This window comes from Oncorhynchus masou, chromosome 29 (genome assembly GCF_036934945.1).
Source record: "Oncorhynchus masou masou isolate Uvic2021 chromosome 29, UVic_Omas_1.1, whole genome shotgun sequence".
Lineage (NCBI taxonomy): Eukaryota > Metazoa > Chordata > Actinopteri > Salmoniformes > Salmonidae > Oncorhynchus > Oncorhynchus masou.
This window is the reverse complement of record NC_088240.1, coordinates 71,281,269-71,301,544: the sequence shown is the minus strand read 5'-3', so window position 1 is coordinate 71,301,544 and position 20,276 is coordinate 71,281,269. Positions and strand designations below refer to the sequence as shown.

Below are 20,276 nucleotides of genomic sequence, written 5' to 3'. Positions count from 1 at the left end.
AACTGAAGAGACGAGATAAAGCATCAGGCTTGGTGTTTTTGAGCCCGGACGATAAGAAATAACAAACTCGAAACGAGCGAAAAACAGAGCCCAACGAGCCTGACGCGCATTAAGTCGTTTGGCTGAACGGATGTACTCAAGGTTCCTATGGTCAGTCCAAACGACAAAAGGAACGGTCGCCCCTCCAACCACTGTCGCCATTCGCCTAGGGCTAAGCGGATGGCGAGCAGTTCGCGATTACCAACATCATAGTTACGTTCTGACGGCGATAAGCGATGAGAGAAAAACGCGCAAGGATGGACCTTGCCGTCAGAGAGAGAGCGCTGAGAAAGAATGGCTCCCACGCCCACCTCTGACGCGTCAACCTCAACAACAAACTGTCTAGAGATGTCAGGTGTAACAAGAATAGGTGCGGATGTAAAACGATTCTTAAGAAGATCAAAAGCTCCCTGGGCGGAAACGGACCACTTAAAGCACGTCTTAACAGAAGTAAGGGCTGTGAGGGGAGCTGCCACCTGACCGAAATTACGGATGAAACGACGATAGAAATTAGCGAAGCCCAGAAAGCGCTGCAGCTCGACGCGTGACTTAGGAACGGGCCAATCAATGACAGCCTGGACCTTAGCGGGATCCATCTTAATGCCCTCAGCGGAAATAACGGAACCGAGAAAAGGGACAGAGGCGGCATGAAAAGTGCACTTCTCAGCCTTCACATAAAGACAGTTCTCCAAAAGGCGCTGGAGGACGCGTCGCACGTGCTGAACATGAATCGAGAGAGACGGTGAAAAAATCAGGATATCGTCCATGTAAACGAAAACAAAAATGTTCAGCATGTCTCTCAGGACGTCGTTAACTAGTGCCTGAAAGACAGCTGGAGCGTTAACGAGGCCGAAAGGAAGAACCCGGTATTCAAAGTGCCCTAACGGAGTGTTAAACGCCGTCTTCCACTCGTCCCCCTCCCTGATGCGCACGAGATGGTAGGCGTTACGAAGGTCCAATTTGGTGAAAAACCTGGCTCCCTGCAGGATCTCGAAGGCTGAAGACATAAGAGGAAGCGGATAACGATTCTTAACTGTTATGTCATTCAGCCCTCGATAATCCACGCATGGGCGCAGGGACCCGTCCTTCTTCTGAACAAAAAAAACCCCGCTCCGGCGGGAGAGGAGGAGGAGACTATGGTACCGGCGTCGAGCGAAACCGACAAATAATCCTCGAGAGCCTTACGTTCGGGAGCCGACAGAGAGTATAATCTACCCCGGGGGGAGTAGTTCCCGGAAGGAGATCAATACTACAGTCATACGACCGGTGTGGAGGGAGAAGTGGCCTTGGAACGACTGAACACCGTGCGCAGATCGTGATACTCCTCCGGCACCCCTGTCAAATCGCCAGGCTCCTCCTGTGAAGAAGAGACAGAGGAAACAGGAGGGATAGCAGACATTAAACAGGTCACATGACAAGAAACATTCCAGGATAGGATAGTATTACTAGACCAATTAATAGAAGGGTTATGGCGCACTAGCCAGGGATGACCCAAAACAACAGGTGTAAAAGGTGAACGAAAAATTAAAAAAGAAATGGTTTCGCTATGATTACCAGAGACAGTGAGGGTTAAAGGCAGCGTCTCACGCTGAATCTTGGGGAGAGAACTACCATCTAAAGCGAACAAGGCCGTGGGCTCCCCTAACTGTCTGAGAGGAATGTCATGTTCCCGAGCCCAGGTCTCGTCCATAAAACAGCCCTCCGCCCCAGAGTCTATCAAGGCACTGCAGGAAGCAGATGAACCGGGCCAGCGGAGATGGACCGGAAAGGTAGTGCGTGATCCAGAAGGAGAGGCCTGAGTAGTTGCGCTCACCAGTAGCCCTCCCCTTACTGATGAGCTCTGGCTTTTACTGGACATGAGGTGACAAAATGACCAGCGGAGCCGCAGTAGAGACAGAGGCGATTGGTGATTCTCCGTTCCTTCTCCTTGGCCGAGATGCGGATACCCCCAGCTGCATAGGCTCAGCATCCGAGCCGGCGGAGGAGGGTGGCAGTGATGCGGCAGGTGGCAGTGATGTGGAGAGGGGAGCAACGGAGAACGCGAGCTCCTTTCCACGAGCTCGGCGACGAAGATCAAACCGTCGCTCTATGCGAATAGCGAGGGCTATTAAGGAGTCCAGACTGGAAGGAACCTCCCGGGAGAGGATCTCATCCTTAACCTCGACGAGGAGACCCTCCAGAAAACGAGCGAGCAAAGCCGGCTCGTTCCAGTCACTAGAGGCAGCGAGAGTGCGAAACTCAATAGAATAATCCGTTATGGACCGATTCCCCTGACATAGGGAAGACAGGGCCCTGGAAGCCTCCTCCCCAAAAACAGAACGGTCAAAAACCCGTATCATCTCCTCCTTAAAGTCCTGATACTGGTTAATACACTCAGCCCTCGCCTCCCAGATTGCCGTGCCCCACTCACGCGCCCGTCCGGTAAGGAGAGAAATGACGTAGGCGATGCGGGCTGCGCTCCTGGAGTAAGTGTTGGGCTGGAGAGAGAACACCACGTCACACTGAGTGAGGAATGAGCGGCACTCAGTGGGCTCCCCAGAGTAACACGGCGGGTTGTTGATCCTGGGCTCCGGAGACTCGGAAACCCTGGAAGTGGGCGGTGGATCGAGGTGGAGTTGGTGAACCTGTCTTGTGAGGTCGGAGACTTGGACGGCCAGGGTCTCAACGGCATGTCGAGCAGCAGACAATTCCTCCTCGTGTCTGCCTAGCATCGCTCCCTGGATCTCGACGGCGGAGTGAAAAGGGTCCGGAGCCGCTGGGTCCATTCTTGGTCTGATTCTTCTGTTATGTACTTGAGTGAAGACCCAAAAGCGGTTTTAACAGAAAACAGAGTTCTTTAATGAAAAACAGGAATGGCATAAATCCTCTTCCAACGTTGACAATGGAACAAAAAGAACGTAGTATAGTGCAGGATGCACCTGCCAGGCAGACTCCGACAGGATAGGACAAGGTGGAAGCAAACGAGACGACAGCTTGCTTCTGGCATCAAAAACACAAACAAGAATCAGACACTGAAAGTAGCAGGAACAGAGAGAGAAATAGAGACCTAATCAGAGGGGGAAGAGAGAACAGGTGTGAAAGAGTGAATGAGCTAGTTAGGGGAGATGTAGAACAGCTGAAGAATGAGAGACAGAGAAGGTAACCTAAAAAGACCAGCAGAGAGAGACAGAGTGAAGAGAAAGGACAGGAACAGACATAACAAGACATGACAGACACAAGTAATTTTTCCATCAATTGTTAACAGACAGATTATTTCACTTATAATTCACTGTATCACAATTCCAGTGGGTCAGAAGTTTACATACACTAAATTGACTGTGCCTTTAAACTGCTTGGAAAATTTCAGAAAATGATGTCATGGCTTTAGAAGCTTCTGATAGGCTAATTGACATCATTTGAATCAATTGGAGGTGTACCTGTGGATGTATTTCAACTACCTTCAAACTCTTTGCTTGACATCATGGGAAAATCAAAAGAAATCAGCCAAGACCTCCGAAAATAAATTGTAGACCCCCACAAGTCTGGTTCATCCTTGAGAGTAATTTCCAAATGCCTGAAGGTACCACATTCATCTGGAGAAACAATAGTATGCAAGTATAAACACCATGGGACCACGCAGCCGTTATACTGCTCAGGAAGGAGGCGCGTTCTGTTTCCTAGAGATTAACGTACTTTTTTGCGAAAAGTGCAAATCAATCCCAGAACAGCAAAGGACCTTGTGAAGATGCTGAAGGAAACAGGTACAAAAGTATCTATATCCACAGTGAAATGAGTCCTATATCGACACAACCTGAAAGGCTGCTCAGCAAGGAAGAAGCCACTACTCCAACACCGCCATAAAAAGCCAGTCTACCGTTTGCAATTGCACATGGGGACAAAGATCGTACTTTTTGGTGAAATGTCCTCTGGTCTGAAAAATATAAAATATAACTGTTTGGTCATAATGGCCATTGTTATGTTTGGAGGAAAAAGGGGGAGGCTTGCAAGCCGAAGAACACCATCCCAACCGTGAAGGACGGGGGTGGCAGCATCATGTTGTGGTGTTGCTTTGCTGCAGGAGGAACTGGTGCACTTCACAAAATAGATGGCATCATGAGGGTGGAAAATTATGTGGATATATTGAAGCATCTCAAGACATCAGTCAGGAAGTTAAAGCTTGGATGCAAATGGTTGTTCCAAATGGAGAATGACCCCAAGCATACTTCAAAAGTTGTGGCAAAATGGCTTAAGGACTACAAAGTCAAGGTATTGGAGTGGCCATCACAAAGCCCTGACTAAGTTACACCAGCTCTGTCAGGAGGAATGGGCCAAAATTCACCAAACTTATTGTGGGAAGCTTGTGGAAGGCTACCCGAAACATTTGACCCAAGTTAAACAATTTAAAGGCAATGCTACCAAATACTAATTGAGTGTATGTAAACTTCTGACCCACTGGGAATGTGATGAAAGAAATTAAATCTGAAATAAATAATTCTTTCTACTATTATTCTGACATTTCACGTTCTTAAAATAAAGTGGTGATCCTAACTGACCTAAGACAGGGAATTTTTTACTTGGATTAAATGTCAGGGATTGTGAAAAACTGAGTTTCAATGTATTTGGCTAAGGTGTATGTAAACTTGCGACTTCAACTGTAAGTATTCAAACCCTTTGCTATGAGACTCAAACTTTTAGCTCAGATCTAGATCTGGCCTCCCGGCCAAACTGAGCAATCGGGGGAGAGAGGCCTTAGTCAGGGAGATGACCAAGAACCCAATGGTCACTCTGATAGAGTGCCAGAGTTCCTCTGTGGAGATGGGAGAACCTTCCAGAAGGACAACCGTCTCTGCCTCACTCTACCAATCAGGCCTTTATGGTAAAGTGGCCAGAAGGACGCCACTCCTCAGTAAAAGGCACTTGACAGCCCGCTTGGAGTTTACCAAAAGGCAGCTAAAGACTCTCAGACCATGAGAAACAAGATTCTCTGGTCTGATGAAACCAAGATTGAACTATTTGGCCTACATGCCTCGAGGAAACCTGGCACCATCCCTACGGAGAAGCATGGGGGTGGCAGCGTTATGCTGTGGGGATGTTTTTCAGCGGCAGGGACCGGAAGACTAGTCAGGATCGAGGCAAAGTACTGAGAGATCCTTGATGAAAACCTGTTCCAGAGTGCTCAGGACCTCAGACTGGGGTGAAGATTCACCTTCCAACAGGACAATGACCCTATGCACAATGTCCTTGTGTGGCCTAGCCAGAGCCCCGGACTTGAACATCTTTGGAGAGACCTGTAAATAGCTGTGCGGCGACGCTCTGCATCCAACCTGACAGAGCTTAAGAGGATCTGCAGAGAAGAATGGGAGAAACTCCCCAAATACAGATGTGCCAAGCTTTTAGGGTCATACCCAAGAAGACTCAAGGCTCTAATTGCTGCCAAAGGTGCAATTATGGGGTAATGTGGGGTACTATGGGGTATTGTGTGTAGATTAATGATGGGGAAATAACAATTTAATCCATTTTAGAATAGGGCTGAAACATAACAAGATGTGGAAAAGTCAAGATGTCTGAATACTTTCCCAATGCACTGTATGTTAAAACTAGGACAGGGAGGCAATTGGACAGAGACTGCTTGGTAGGTGTTTTAGATTTAGCTGTAGAATCATTACTGGGATTTTTGAGGCTCCAATTAGTGAGTTTAGAGTGGCTGGTGGATTGGTTCTATATTGGCAGTTTATTCCCAGTCAGCCTGGTTGGCACATATGGCTGTAGGCAGGGCTAGCACTCTGATAATGAGCCTGCCAGCTTCCATCGCACTCACCACACAGTATGGACTGGGAGATATATACACACAGACTACACTGTATGAACCTAAACTGGGAGACACACACACACACACACACACACACACACACACACACACACACACACACACACACACACACACACACACACACACACACACACACACACACACACACACACACACACGACATAGTACGGACTGGGATTGTGTTCACAGTGATGATTTAGCCAGCTGGGTTTTAGAGACGGGCTACAGTTGGGGTCCACACAGCTGGCCTCATTAGGAACTGAATTTAATCTTGCTGCTATGTTGACCACAGATGTGTATGGTCCTCTATTAGACATCTGGAACTAACAACACTTTTAGTCACTGGGTTAGGCACATCCAAGATGGCGTAGCAGTCGGACGTGTGTTTTGTCTTGTCACGTCTTGTCCCATGTAAATATCGTTTTCTTCCTCGTTTTTTTGTATGTATTTTGTATATATTTTAATCTCACTTTCCATCTACGTACTGAATATACTCTCCTGCAACTCGCCTCACCCAATGTTGGACGGATCTGCTATTTTTATACTTTAGATCCGGAACCCCCATCAGAAGCTAGCCAGCTAACTAGCTAGTAGTCAGTTAGCCACTGCTAGAGGTCTTCACCATTAACTCGGACACTCAGCTCAGTCAATACCTGCCAGTCTGCACAGCGCGATATCAACCCAGAGCATATTGGACTGCTTTTTCTCTACCACATCTCCAGATTCCTACCGCAAGCTCTGAACCTTTACACCGGATCATCGCAGCTAGCTAGCTGTAATCAGAGTGGCTACTCCTGGCTAATGTCTCTGTCCCGAAGCAAGCACCACTTAGCCTTGAGCTAGCCTCGAGCTAGGCCCATCTCCCGGCTAGCCGAAGAGGTCCACCAGCCAATACTTGGGCTACAATACATCTTTTGCCAATTGGCCTGGACCCCTTTACTGCTGACACAGAGCCCCGCCTATCCATCACGACTGGTCTGCCAATGTAAACGTCCAAGGTGGTCTCAACAGGCTCTTCCGTTGCGACGTCGCCGGAGGCTCATCTGCTAGCCCCGGCCCGCTAGCTGTCTGAATCGCCGTGTCTCCAGCTCGCCCAGCATAGTAGAGACTACTGAATCGGCTCCCTGACTCATCTATTGCTACTCATTGGACCCTATGATCACTCGGTTACACATGCCTCTCCCTAATGTCAATATGCCTTGTCTATTGCTGTTTTGGTTAGTGATTATTGTCTTATTTCACTGTAAAGCCCACAGCCCTGCCCAATATTATTATTATTATTATTTTGGTATTATTTCACCTTTATTTAACCAGGTAGGCTAGTTGAGAACAAGTTCTAATTTACAACTGCGACCTGGCCAAGATAAAGCAAAGCAGTGTGACACAGACAACAACACAGAGTTACACATGGAATAACATGGAGTAAACAATAAACAAGCCAATAACACAGTAAACAAGTCAATGACACAGTAGAAAAAAAGAAAGTATATATACAGTGTGTGCAAAAGGCATGAGGAGGTAGGCAATAAATAGGCCATAGTAGCGAAGAATTACAATTTAGCAGATTAACACTGGAGTGATAAATGAGCAGATGATGATGTGCAAGTAGAGATACTGGTGTGCGAAAAAGAGCAGAAAAGTAAATAAAAATAATATAGTGATGAGGTAGGTAGAGCTATTTACAGATGGACTGTGTCAAGCTGCAGCGATCAGTTAGCTGCTCAGATAGCTGATGTTTAAAGTTGTTGAGGGAAATATAAGTCTCCAGCTTCAGTGATTTTTGCAGTTCGTTCCAGTCATTTGCAGCAGAGAACTGGAAGAAAAGGCGGCCAAAGGAGGTGTTGGCTTTGGGGGTGATCAGTGAGATATACCTGCTGGAATGTGTGCTATGTGTGGGTGTTGTTGTTGTTGTGACCAGTGAGCTGAGATAAGGTGGAGCGTTACCTTGCATAGATTTATAGATGACCTGGCGAAGAATATGTAGCGAGGGCTGACTAGAGCATACAGGTCACAGTGGTGGGTGGTATAAGGTGATTTGGTGACAAAACGGATGGCACTGTGATAGACTGCATCCAGTTTGGTGAGTAGAGTATTGGAAGCTATTTTGTAGATGACATCGCCGAAGTCGGTAGGATAGTCAGTTGTACTAGGGTAAGTTTGGCGGCGTGAGTGAAGGAGGCTTTGTTGCGAAATAGAAAGCCGATTCTAGATTTGATTTTGGATTGGAGATGTGTGGGGGGGGGGGGGGGCAGCGAACGGTTGAAAAGCATGCATTTGGTTTTACTAGCGTTTAAGAGCAGTTGGATGCCACGGAAGGAGTGTTGTATGGCATTGAAGCTCGTTTGGAGGTTAGTTAGCACAGTGTCCAAGGAAGGGCCAAAGGTATACCGACTGGTGTCTTCTGCGTTGAGGTGGATCAGGGAATCACCCGCAGGAAGAGCGACATCATTGATATATACGGAAAAAAAGAGTCGGCCCGAGAATTGAACACTGTGGTACCCCCATAGAGACTGCCAGAGGTCCGGACAACAGACCCTCCGATTTGACACACTGTACTCTGTCTGCAAAGTAGTTGGTGAACCAGACGAGGGAGTTATTTGAGAAACCAAGGCTATTGAGTCTGCCAATAAGAATACAGTGATTGACAGATTCAAAAGCCTTGGCCAGGTCGATGAAGATGGCTGCACAGTGCTGTCTTTAATCGATGGCGGTTATGATATTGTTTAGTACCTTGAGCATGGCTGGAGTGCACCCATGACCGGCTCGGAAACTGGATTGCACAGAGGAGAAGGTACGGTGGGATTCGAAAATGGTCAGTGATCTGTTTATTAACTTGGCTTTCGAAGACTTTAGAGAGGCAGGGCAGGACAGATATAGGTCTACAGCAGTTTGGGTCTAGAGTGTCACCACCTTTGAAGAGGGGAATGACCGCAACAGCTTTCCAATCTTTAGGGAGCTCGGACGATACAAAAGAGAGGTTGAACAGGCTTGTAATAGGGGTTGCAACGATGGCGGCGGATTGTTTTAGAAAGAGAGGGTCCAGATTGTCTAGCCCAGCTGATTTGTACGGGTCCAGGTTTTTGCAGTTCTTTCAGAACATCTGTTATCTGGATTTGGGTGAAGGAGAGGGGGGGGGGGGTCTGGTTGGGTTGTCAGGGGGGGGGGGGCTGCCCAAGGTTGGAGTAGCCAGGAGGAAGGCATGGCCAGCCGTAGAGAAATGCTTATTGAAATGTTGGATTATCATGGATTTATCAGTGGTGACCCTGTTACCTAGCCTCAGTGCAGTGGGCAGCTAGGAGGAGGTGCTCTTGTTCTCCATGGACTTTACAGTGTCCCAATACTTTTTGGAGTTAAAGCTACAGGATGCAAATTTCTGCTTGAAAAAGCTAGCCTTTGCGTTCCTGACTGACTGCATGTATTGGTTCCTGACTTCCCTAAACAGTTGCATATCGCGGGTACTATTCGATGTTATTGCAGTCTGCCACAGGATGTTTTTGTGCTGGTCGAGGGCAGTCAGGTCTGTATCTGTTGTTAGTTCTGGATTTTTTGATTGGGCATGCTTATTATCTAAGATTGTGAGGAAATTCATTTTAAAGAACGACCAGGCATCCTCGACTGAGGATGCTGGAGACGTATATCTCCCTCTCTAACTTTAAGCAACAGCTGTCAGTGCAGCTTACCGATGGCTGTGTACAGGTACAGTGAATCTGTAAATAGTACACCCAACTACCTCATCCCCATATTGTTATTTATCTTCTTGCTATTTTGCACACCAGTATCACTACTTGCACATCATCATCTGCACATCTATCACTCCAGTATTATTGCTAAATTGTAATTATTTCGCCTCTATGGCCTATTTATTGCCTTACCTCCCTACTCTTCTACATTTGCACACACCGTACAACTTTTTCTATTGCGTTATTGAAATACGTTTGTTTGTGTAACTCTGTGTTGTTTTTGTCGCACTACTTTGCTTTATCTATCTATCTAACATACAAATGTTATGCTTCTGCTCCCAGCCCCCTCTGGACCTCAGAGGGCCTCACATCAGCACCACCTGGTTGACATCCTGGGGAGAACCCTTTGATACCTGCATGGGTCTGTCTTTGTGGGGGAGTAGGGCTGGGACATTCCAGTAACTTACCCAAATTTCCAAGGTTTTCCAGAAATCCCAGTTGGAGGATTCCATGAATATTCCAACCACGGTTTTTGGAAAACCTGGGGATTTTGGGAAAGTTACTCGGATTTTTCAACCCCAGGGGTGAGAGAAACTGGACTTTGAGATTGGTTCTCGAGGTGTGTTCTCTTTTTGAATGCCTGGGGGATTAAGTGTGTTTAAGACTTGTCGTCATAATTGAGTTGGAATCTTGCCTGGTGATGTCAAATTGATTTTGTTACTCAAAGTTTGTTTCTATGAGTTAATGTGATAATCCCAGTGTGCACACTGATTGACTGATCGCAGGCCTGTTCATAAACTTAGTGACAGGAAATAACTCCAACAAACTGAGGCCAGTTGATAAAACAACCGTATAGAATGTTCTTCTCTTAAACGTGAGTTGTGGTGTCTACTGTTGGTAGTTTCTCTTAGATGTGGTTAACTGTAGGCCGTCATTGTAAATAAGAATTAGTTCTTAACGGACTTGCCTAGCCAAATAAAGGTTAAATAAAATACAAATGTTTCAACTGTTAGCTATATTTGTGGTGTTTCACTTAGTGCTGAAGATGTATAACCATGCTGGTGTTTGTTGCTTGGAGACAGTGATTTTAGTTAAATTAATGTTATGTTAACAGCTGCATATGATGGTATCTCAAGTAGCCTACAGTAACTTTACCTCTTCAGTGCTGCTTGGACCCCGGAGATGACTCCTGGCAGGGACAGCTGCATCTCCTATTGGAAGATTTACAGTGTATACATCTGATTAACAATGAAGCCAGCCAGAGACGTTTTAAGAAATGAAAAAAATGAAAAACAAAGCGCTGAACATTTTCAAAAAGATCATTGAAAGATGGAAACTTCATATTTACAACATGTATAGCGTTACCTCAAGGTGAATATTGTGACAGGCATACATTTGCATGAATTAGCATGTTTAAGGAGTTTGGGACACTGGCTCCTCGTTATCTACAGACAAATTCGATAAATCAAAACAAAAGGGGGTCTAGCTGCTTAAAGTGAACGTGTTTGCCACAGCGACACAGTGTGTGTTTGAGTCCTGGCAATTGTGTGTGAGTGCTTGTGTGAGTGCTTGTGTGAGTGCTTGCTTGTGTGAGTGCTTGCGTGTGTGCTTGCTTGTGTGAGTGCTTGCTTGTGTGAGTGCTTGCGTGTGTGCTTGCTTGTGTGCGTGCTTGTGTGAGTGCTTGCTTGTGTGAGTGCTTGCGTGTGTGCTTGCTTGTGTGAGTGCTTGCTTGTGTGAGTGCTTGCGTGTGTGCTTGCGTGTGTGCTTGCTTGTGTGCGTGCTTGTGTGAGTGCTTGCGTGTGTGCTTGCTTGTGTGCGTGCTTGCTTGTGTGAGTGCTTGCTTGTGTGCGTGCTTGCGTGTGTGCTTGCTTGTGTGAGTGCTTGCTTGTGTGCTTGCTTGTGTGAGTGCTTGCTTGTGTGAGTGCTTGCGTGTGTGCTTGCTTGTGTGCGTGCTTGCTTGTGTGAGTGCTTGCTTGTGTGCGTGCTTGCGTGTGTGCTTGCTTGTGTGAGTGCTTGCTTGTGTGAGTGCTTGCGTGTGTGCTTGCTTGTGTGCGTGCTTGCTTGTGTGCGTGCTTGCTTGTGTGCGTGCTTGCGTGTGTGCTTGCTTGTGTGAGTGCTTGCTTGTGTGAGTGCTTGCGTGTGTGCTTGCTTGTGTGCGCGCTTGCTTGCGTGTGTGAGTGCTTGTGTGCGTGCTTGCTTGTGTGCGTGCTTGCGTGTGTGAGTGCTTGTGTGCGTGCTTGCTTGTGTGCGTGCTTGCTTGTGTGCGTGCTTGCTTGTGTGTGTGCTTGCTTGTGTGAGTGCTTGCGTGTGTGCTTGCTTGTGTGTGTGCTTGCTTGTGTGCATGCTTGCTTGTGTGAGTGCTTGTGTGCGTGCTTGCTTGTGTGCGTGCTTGCTTGTGTGAGTGTTTGCGTGTGTGAGTGCTTGCGTGTGTGCTTGCTTGTGTGCGTGCTTGCTTGTGTGAGTGCTTGAGTGTGTGAGTGCTTGTGTGCGTGCTTGCTTGTGTGAGTGCTTGCGTGTGTGCTTGCTTGTGTGCGTGCTTGCTTGTGTGAGTGCTTGCTTGTGTGAGTGCTTGCGTGTGTGCTTGCTTGTGTGCGTGCTTGCTTGTGTGCGTGCTTGCTTGTGTGAGTGCTTGTGTGCGTGCTTGCTTGCGTGTGTGCTTGCTTGTGTGAGTGCTTGCTTGTGTGAGTGCTTGCGTGTGTGCTTGCTTGTGTGAGTGCTTGCTTGTGTGAGTGCTTGCGTGTGTGCTTGCTTGTGTGCGTGCTTGTGTGCGTGCTTGCTTGTGTGAGTGCTTGCGTGTGTGAGTGCTTGCGTGTGTGCTTGCTTGTGTGCGTGCTTGCTTGTGTGAGTGCTTGCGTGTGTGCGTGCTTGCGTGTGTGAGTGCTTGTGTGCGTGCTTGCTTGTGTGCTTGCTTGCTTGTGTGCGTGCTTGCTTGTGTGTGTGCTTGCTTGTGTGAGTGCTTGCGTGTGTGCTTGCTTGTGTGCGTGCTTGCTTGTGTGCATGCTTGCTTGTGTGAGTGCTTGTGTGCGTGCTTGCTTGTGTGCGTGCTTGCTTGTGTGAGTGCTTGCGTGTGTGAGTGCTTGCGTGTGTGCTTGCTTGTGTGCGTGCTTGAGTGTGTGAGTGCTTGTGTGCGTGCTTGCTTGTGTGAGTGCTTGCGTGTGTGCTTGCTTGTGTGCGTGCTTGCTTGTGTGAGTGCTTGCTTGTGTGAGTGCTTGCGTGTGTGCTTGCTTGTGTGCGTGCTTGCTTGCTTGTGTGCGTGCTTGCTTGTGTGAGTGCTTGTGTGCGTGCTTGCTTGTGTGCGTGCTTGCTTGTGTGAGTGCTTGCGTGTGTGAGTGCTTGCTTGTGTGCTTGCTTGTGTGCGTGCTTGCTTGTGTGAGTGCTTGCGTGTGTGAGTGCTTGCGTGTGTGCTTGCTTGTGTGCGTGCTTGCTTGTGTGAGTGCTTGCGTGTGTGAGTGCTTGTGTGCGTGCTTGCTTGTGTGCGTGCTTGCTTGTGTGAGTGCTTGTGTGCGTGCTTGCTTGTGTGCGTGCTTGCTTGTGTGAGTGCTTGCGTGTGTGAGTGCTTGCGTGTGTGCTTGCTTGTGTGCGTGCTTGCTTGTGTGAGTGCTTGCGTGTGTGAGTGCTTGTGTGCGTGCTTGCTTGTGTGCGTGCTTGCGTGTGTGAGTGCTTGTGTGCGTGCTTGCTTGTGTGCGTGCTTGCTTGTGTGAGTGCTTGCGTGTGTGAGTGCTTGCGTGTGTGCTTGCTTGTGTGCGTGCTTGCTTGTGTGAGTGCTTGCGTGTGTGAGTGCTTGTGTGCGTGCTTGCTTGTGTGCGTGCTTGCTTGTGTGAGTGCTTGCGTGTGTGCTTGCTTGTGTGCGTGCTTGCTTGTGTGCGTGCTTGCTTGTGTGAGTGCTTGCGTGTGTGCTTGCTTGTGTGCGTGCTTGCTTGTGTGCGTGCTTGCTTGTGTGCGTGCTTGCTTGTGTGCGTGCTTGCTTGTGTGAGTGCTTGCGTGTGTGCTTGCTTGTGTGAGTGCTTGTGTGAGTGCTTGCGTGTGTGCTTGCTTGTGTGAGTGCTTGTGTGAGTGCTTGCGTGTGTGTGAGCAGGAGCCGTGCAGAAGAGGATGAAACTGGGCCGCTCCTAATTCAGAAATGCATATTTATAAATCGGTTGGTGCTCTCAGGACTTGGCCTTGGGGGAAATAATTGGTTAGACAGGAGGACGCTCGACTCGCCAGGGAGAGAGGATGAGAGGAAGTCAGCCCTACAGTCATTTAGACTAGAGAGAAAGGATGGGTACAAACCAAACAGCACTAATATCCATTCCTTTACTCACTTAGTTCAAATATGTGTCAAGATGGTGTGTACAGTATCTCCTTTCTCTCTTTTGCTCTCTTTTTAATTTTTCTCTCTCTACCTCTTTGTATTACTCTTTCTTTGGCTCTCTCTCTGAATAAATGAACGAAAATATAAATGCAACATGCAACAATTTAAACGGTTTTACTTTCTTATAGTTCATCGAAGGAAATCAGTCAATTGAAATAAATTCATTAGGCCCTAATCTATGGTTTTCACATGACTGGGTAAGGGCGCACTGGGGTCCACCCACTGGGAAGCCAGGCCCAGCCAATCATAATTTGTTTTTCCTGACAAAAGGGCTTTATTACAAACAGAAATACTCCTGAGCACCCCCCCACCCTCATATGATCCCTCCTGTTAGATGGAAGGATTATTTTGGCTTGTGATTGGAAGCTTTTTGTGCATATGGAGAAAAAAAATCATCATTTATTTCATCTCATTAAAAATGTGACCAACACTTTACATGTTGCATTTATATTTTGTGTTTTTGTGTGTGTATAGATATATAGATATATAGTCTCTATATATAGACTCCTGCCTTCATCCGGGTTGGGTTGTCAGGGCTGCAGGGCTGACTCCTGCCTTCATCCGGGTTGGGTTGTCAGGGCTGCAGGGCTGACTCCTGCCTTCATCGGGGTTGGGTTGTCAGGGCTGCAGGGCTGACTCCTGCCTTCATCAGGGTTGGGTTGTCAGGGCTGCAGGGCTGACTCTTGCCTTCATCGGGGTTGGGTTGTCAGGGCTGCAGGGCTGACTCCTGCCTTCATCGGGGTTGGGTTGGCAGGGCCGTGGGGCTGACTCCTGCCTTCATCAGTGTTGGGTTGTCACGGCCGTGGGGCTGACTCCTGCCTTCATCGGGGTTGGGATGTCAGTGCCGTGGGGCTGACTCCTGCCTTCATCGGGGTTGGGTTGTCAGTGCCGTGGGGCTGACTCCTGCCTTCATCGGGGTTGGGTTGTCAGGGCCGTGGGGCTGACTCCTGCCTTCATCGGGGTTGGGTTGTCAGGGCCGCTTGGCTGACTCCTGCTTTCATCAGGGTTGGGTTGTCAGGGCCGTGGGGCTGACTCCTGCTTTCATCAGGGTTGGGTTGTCAGGGCCACTTGGCTGACTCCTGCTTTCATCATAGTTATATTTTGTGTTTGTGTGTGTATAGATATTTAGTTCTCTCTCTCTCTCTCTCCCTCTCTCTCTCTCTCTCGCTCTCATGGTGTAACCACGATCAGCGGCTTAAGTGGACTCTAATAAAGTTGCACTTAGATGCATTAATAATTTAACCTTTTCCTCCTCCTGCCTTCATCAGAGTTGGGTTGTCAGGGCCACGGGGCTGACTCCTGCTTTCATCAGAGCTGGGTTGGGTTGTCATGGCCACGGGGCTGACTCCTGCTTTCATCAGAGTTGGGTTGGGTTGTCAGGGCTGCAGGGCTGACTCCTGCCTTCATCAGAGTTGGGTTGTCAGGGCCGTGGGGCTGACTCCTGCCTTCATCAGAGTTGGGTTGTCAGGGCTGTGGGGCTGACTCCTGCTTTCATCGGGGTTGGGTTGTCAGGGCCGTGCGGCTGACTCCTGCTTTCATCAGGGTTGGGTTGGGTTGTCAGGGCTGCAGGGCTGACTCCTGCCTTCATCAGAGTTGGGTTGTCAGGGCCGTGGGGCTGACTCCTGCCTTCATCAGAGTTGGGTTGTCAGGGCTGTGGGGCTGGCTCCTGCTTTCATCGGGGTTGGGTTGTCAGGGCCGTGCGGCTGACTCCTGCTTTCATCAGGGTTGGGTTGGGGTTGTCAGGGCCACGGGGCTGAGTCCTGCCTTCATCAGGGTTGGGTTGTCAGGGCCGTGGGGCTGACTCTTGACTTCATCAGGGTTGGGTTGTCAGGGCCACGGGTCTGACTCCTGCTTTCATCGGAGTTGGGTTGGGTTGTCATGGCCACGGGGCTGACTCCTGCTTTCATCAGAGTTGGGTTGGGTTGTCAGGGCCGTGGGGCTGACCCCTGCCTTCATCAGGGTTGGGTTGTCAGTGCCTCGGGGCTGACTCCTTCCTTCATCAGGGTTGGGTTGTCATGGCCACGGGGCTGACTCCTGCTTTCATCAGAGTTGGGTTGGGTTGTCAGGGCCACGGGGCTGACTCCTGACTTCATCAGAGTTGTGTTGTCAGGGCCACGGGGCTGACTCCTGCTTTCATCAGAGTTGGGTTGGGTTGTCATGGCCACTGGGCTGACTCCTGCCTTCATCAGGGTTGGGTTGTCAGGGCTGTGGGGCTGACTCCTGACTTCATCAGAGTTGTGTTGTCAGGGCCACGGGGCTGACTCCTGCTTTCATCAGAGTTGGGTTGGGTTGTCATGGCCACTGGGCTGACTCCTGCCTTCATCAGGGTTGGGTTGTCAGGGCCTCGGGCTGACTCCTGCCTTCATCAGGGTTGGGTTGTCATGGCCACTGGGCTGACTCCTGCCTTCATCAGGGTTGGGTTGTCAGGGCCACGGGGCTGACTCCTGCCTTCATCAGGGTTGGGTTGTCAGGGCCACGGGGCTGACTCCTGCTTTCATCAGAGTTGGGTTGTCAGGGCCACGGGGCTGACTCCTGCCTTCATCAGGGTTGGGTTGTCAGGGCCACGGGGCTGACTCCTGCCTTCATCAGAGTTGGGTTGGGGTTGTCAGGGCCACGGGGCTGACTCCTGCCTTCATCAGGGTTGGGTTGTCATGGCAACAGGGCTGACTCCTGCTTTCATCAGGGTTGGGTTGTCATGGCCACGTGGCTGACTCCTGCTTTCATCAGAGTTGGGTTGGGTTGTCAGGGCCACGGGGCTGACTCCTGCTTTCATCAGAGTTGGGTTGGGTTGTCAGGGCCACGGGGCTGACTCCCGCCTTCATCAGAGTTGGGTTGGGTTGTCAGGGCCGCGGGGCTGACTCCTGCCTTCATCAGAGTTGGGTTGGGTTGTCAGGGCCACGGGACTGACTCCTGCCTTCATCATAGTTGGGTTGGGTTGGCCGCGGGGCTGACTCCTGCCTTCATCAGAGTTGGGTTGGGTTTTTCAGGGCCACGGGGCTGACTCCTGCCTTCATCAGAGTTGGGTTGGGGTTGTCAGGGCCACGGGGCTGAGTCCTGCCTTCATCAGGGTTGGGTTGTCAGGGCCAAGGGGCTGACTCCTGCCTTCATCAGGGTTGGGTTGTCAGGGCCACGGGGCTGAGTCCTGCCTTCATCAGGGTTGGTTTGTCAGGGCCACGGGGCTGACTCCTGCCTTCATCAGGGTTGGGTTGTCAGGGCCGCGGGGCTGACTCCTGCCTTCATCAGGGTTGGGTTGTCAGGGCCACGGGGCTGACTCCTGCTTTCATCAGAGTTGGGCTGGGTTGTCAGTGCCACGGGGCTGACTCCTGCCTTCATCATAGTTGGGTTGGGTTGTCAGGGCCGCGGGGCTGACTCCTGCCTTCATCAGAGTTGGGTTGGGTTGTCAGGGCCACGGGGCTGACTCCTGCCTTCATCAGAGTTGGGTTGGGTTGTCAGGGCCACGGGGCTGACTACTGCCTTCATCATAGTTGGGTTGGGTTGTCAGGGCCGCGGGGCTGACTCCTGCCTTCAACAGAGTTGGGTTGGGTTGTCAGGGCCACGGGGCTGACTCCTGCCTTCATCATAGTTGGGTTGGGTTGGCCGCGGGGCTGACTCCTGCCTTCATCAGAGTTGGGTTGGGTTTTTCAGGGCCACGGGGCTGACTCCTGCCTTCATCAGAGTTGGGTTGGGGTTGTCAGGGCCACGGGGCTGAGTCCTGCCTTCATCAGGGTTGGGTTGTCAGGGCCACGGGGCTGACTCCTGCCTTCATCAGAGTTGGTTTGGGTTGTCAGGGCCACGGGGCTGACTCCTGCCTTCATCAGGGTTGGGTTGTCAGGGCCACGGGGCTGACTCCTGCCTTCATCAGGTTTGGGTTGTCAGGGCCACGGGGCTGAGTCCTGCCTTCATCAGGGTTGGGTTGTCAGTGCCACGGGGCTGACTCCTGCCTTCATCAGAGTTGGGTGGGTTGTCAGGGCCACGGGGCTGACTCCTGCCTTCATCAGGGTTGGGTTGTCAGGGCCACGGGGCTGACTCCTGCTTTCATCAGAGTTGGGCTGGGTTTTCAGTGCCACGGGGCTGACTCCTGCCTTCATCATAGTTGGGTTGGGTTGTCAGGGCCGCGGGGCTGACTCCTGCCTTCATCAGAGTTGGGTTGGGTTGTCAGGGCCACGGGGCTGACTACTGCCTTCATCATTGTTGGGTTGGGTTGTCAGGGCCGCGGGGCTGACTCCTGCCTTCATCAGAGTTGGGTTGGGTTGTCAGAGCCACGGGGCTGACTCCTGCCTTCATCAGAGTTGGGTTGGGTTGTCAGGGCCACGGGGCTGACTACTGCCTTCATCATAGTTGGGTTGGGTTGTCAGGGCCGCGGGGCTGACTCCTGCCTCTTCTCTCCTCTTTGGCCCCAGCCCCTGGATGACACGCAGCACTCATTCTTTATTTTTCTGAGTGTCAGAGCGAAACTGGGAGGAAGAGTAGAGTGATGGCATATTTTTAATGAATCCTTAAATAAATGATATTGCTGTCTAAGCTCTAGACATCCTGATCCACTCTAAGAGATAGAGAAAGAGTTGAGAGAGGGAGCACGAAGTAAAATAAGGCTATAAAGTGTGTGAGATTGATGGACAGCCGGGGACAGAGCACACACCTGGACCTGCAGTTACAGTGGGGAGAACAAGTATTTGATACACTGGCGATTTTGCAGGTTTTCCTATTTACAAAACATGTAGAGGTCTGTAATTTTTATCATATATACACTTCAACTGTGAGAGATGGTTGATTTTTAAGTAATTAATTAGCATGTTATTGTATGACATAAGTATTTGATACATCAGAAAAGCAGAACTTAATATTTGGTACAGAAACATTTGTTTGCAATTACAGAGATCATACGTTTCCTGTAGTTCTTGACCAGGTTTGCACACACTGCAGCAGGGATTTTGGCCCACTCCTCCATACAGACCTTCTCCAGATCCTTCAGGTTTCGGGGCTGTCGCTGGGCAATACAGACGTTCAGCTCCCTCCAAAGATTTTCTATTGGGTTCAGGTCTGGAGACTGGCTAGGCCACTCCAGGACCTTGAGATGCTTCTTACAGAGCCACTCCTTAGTTGCCCTGGCTGTGTGTTTCGGTCATTATCATGCTGGAAGACCCAGCCACAACCCCTCTTCAATGCTCTTACTAAGGGAAGGAGGTTGTTGGCCAAGATCTCGCAATACATGGCCCCATCCATCCTCCCCTCAATACGGTGGAGTCGTCCTGTCCCCTTTGCAGAAAAGAAACTCCAAAGAATGATGTTTCCACCTCCATGCTTCATGGTTGGGATGGTGTTCTTGGGGTTGTACTCATCCTTCTTATTCCTCCAAACACGGCGAGTGTAGTTTAGACCAAAAAGCTCTATTTTTGTCTCATCAGACCACATGACCTTCTCTCATTCCTCCTTTGTATCATCCAGATGGTCATTGGCAAACTTCAGACGGGCCTGGACATGCGCTGGCTTGAGCAGGGAGACCTTGCATGTGCTGCAGGATTTTAATCCATGACGGCGTACTGTGTTACTAATGGTTTTCTTTGAGACTGTGGTCCCAGCTCTCTTCAGGTCATTGACCAGGTCCTGCCGTGTGGTTCTGGGCTGATCCCTCACCTTCCTCATGATCATTGATGCCCCACGAGGTGAGATCTTGCATGGAGCCCCAGACCGAGGGTGATTGACCATCATCTTGAACCTCTTCCATTTTCTAATAATTGCGCCAACCGTTGTTGCCTTCTCACCAAGCTGCTTGCCTATTGTCCTGTCGCTCATCCCAGCCTTGTGCAGGTTTACAATTTTACCCCTGATGTCCTTACACAGCTCTCTGGTCTTGGCGATTGTGGAGCGGTTGGAGTCTGTTTGATTGAGTGTGTGGACAGGTGTCTTTTATACAGGTAACAAGTTCAAACAGGTGCAGTTAATACAGGTAATGAGTGGAGAACAGGAGGGCTTCTTAAAGAAAAACTAACAGGTCTGTGAGAGCCGGAATTCTTACTGGTTGGTAGGTGATCAAATGCTTATGTCAATTATTTAAAAATCATACAATGTGATTTTCTGGATTTTTTTTTAGATTCCGTCTCTCACCGTTGAAGTGTACCTATGATAAAAAGTACAGACCTCTACATGCTTTGCAAGTAGGAAAACCTGCAAAATCTGCAGTGTATCAAATACTTGTTCTCCCCACTGTATGTGTCTTTTTCCCTAGGAGTGTGGGTGGCCGGAGCAGTTAACTGCTCTTTCTCTGTCTCTCTCTTACTCTCTCTCGCTCTCTCTCTGTCTCTCTCTCTTTCTCTGTCTATCTCTCGCTCTCTCTCTGTCTCTCTCGCTCTCTCTTGCTCTCTCTCTGTATCTCGCTTTCTCTAGCTGTCTCTCT

At 49.6% G+C, this 20,276-nt stretch overlaps 1 pseudogene; it reads left to right on the top strand.

Moving 5' to 3' along the window:
* LOC135519719 (activating signal cointegrator 1 complex subunit 3-like) overlaps positions 1–20,276 on the top strand; it is a 223,170-nt pseudogene that overhangs the window by 84,406 nt on the left and 118,488 nt on the right.